This window comes from Cyprinodon variegatus, unplaced genomic scaffold (genome assembly GCF_000732505.1).
Source record: "Cyprinodon variegatus isolate N-32 unplaced genomic scaffold, C_variegatus-1.0 Scaffold662, whole genome shotgun sequence".
In the NCBI taxonomy this organism is placed as follows: Eukaryota; Metazoa; Chordata; class Actinopteri; order Cyprinodontiformes; family Cyprinodontidae; genus Cyprinodon; species Cyprinodon variegatus.
This window is the reverse complement of record NW_015151115.1, coordinates 318221-320011: the sequence shown is the minus strand read 5'-3', so window position 1 is coordinate 320011 and position 1791 is coordinate 318221.

The following is a 1791-nucleotide window of genomic DNA, read 5'->3' as shown; positions in this document are numbered from 1 at the left end:
ATGAGTGTATGTTTATTAGCAAGGGCTTTAGGAAAACCTAGTCTGTCTTCAGTAATGTATTTGTAAAATATGATTGTTGTACTAGTTTGTTATCCTGTTGGTACAGTGTGATTAATGTAGATAGATTCTAAACAGATTTTAGTGGCTTTATGTCTTTAGCCACCCTCTGATCGGCGAAAAAATATTTTTAACATAGAAAAATAAAAATGTTTGAAGAAAGTGGTAAACATCAGATTTAAACCCCAAACCAGACCAAAATTGTGGTTTGATGCGTATCAATCCAGCCTGACCTTCACTTGTTGATAAAGCAAACACATTGTTTATTTAAGGACAAAGGTTACATTTCGACATGGAGCAATAACCTGAACCTTTTTCTAAAACTAGAGTCTGGTTAAATGTATGTGGATCTAATTTTATACATCAACTTAAAACATATTATTTCTAATGAAGCCCTTAAATGAAAGTTAGAAAAAAAAATATCTTAAAATCTAGATAAGAAAAGTTCTAAGTCGTTTTTTTTCTACCCATAAAAGCAAGTAAGAAAAATGTGGATAGTTTTAAGTTTTTCTCTTTTTCTTTCCTGCCCTGAAAGGTCTTAAAACTTGCTCTTGGTAAATACTTAACACTATTTATGCTTCCTGATTATTAAATGTACTTATGAGGCTATTTATAAATATTTCAGTTATAACAGCTAAATAAAAAGTTGTTGGGTTTTTTTAACCTCAAACAATGGAGTATGAAAAATTCTTGATTTAGATTTTGAAGTCTTAGTACCTTCATTGGACCGTATTTTACTTTGCAAAAATATATTTCAGAAATTGGAACAATGATTTGTGGAAACCAGGTCTCTGACAACAAATTTTATGAAAGCTGTCAATAAAGTTCTGTGACAAGGCAAAGTTTTAGAAAAACTAAGACTCAAAAGTTAGCCTTTAAAACGACTTTTTTTTCTCACTTGCCTTTCACGAGAAAACTGAGGCTCCTTTTTGTGGTCGTTGTTTTTTTTTTGTTGTCTTTTTTTTATAAACCAAGAAGAAAATGCCTGCTGAGAGAGATGAAAACAGAAGAAGAAACCGTCATTCCACATGTTGCTGGAGTCAGCCAGCACCGGATCCCTAACCACCTCAAATCCGGCAACATAATAAGACAAAAACTGGTTCACCCCAAAAACAAGATGCCCAGAAACAATGTCAACAATGTGGTTTACACCATTCAGTGTAGTGAAAAGTGCATAAAGCTGTACATTGGAAAGACCAAGCAACCTCTACACAGGTGCATGGCTCAATACAGGAGGGCTAACTCCTCAGAACAGGACTCAGATGTTCACCTACACCTGAAGACTAAAAGAGACTTGTTTGAGGACAACAATGTCCATATTATGGCCAAGGAAGAAAGATGGTTTGAGAGAGGGGTTAAGGAAGCCATCTTTGTTAACCTTGAAAAACCATCTCTCAACAGAGCAGGTGGTCTTAGACATAACCTGTCATCTACTTTCAAAGCCCTTTTAGGAACATTGCTCAGAAGATTTACCTCTCACCTGTCCTCGTCAGACTTACACTTCAATGAGGCATGGGACTAAAACCACTCTGATGATGGAGCTAATGACCCATTAAACACTCCAACGACCATTAACACCCCACAGGTGACCTTCATGGACAATCCAGTGGGAGGGATCAGAGCCACCTTTTGTATTTGTTTTTTTTTTTTTTCCTCACCTAATTCTTTGTTACAGCTACAGTATATTAATCACAGTGCCCCCACCACCAATTAGAACTTCAAATAAGGTTGCCT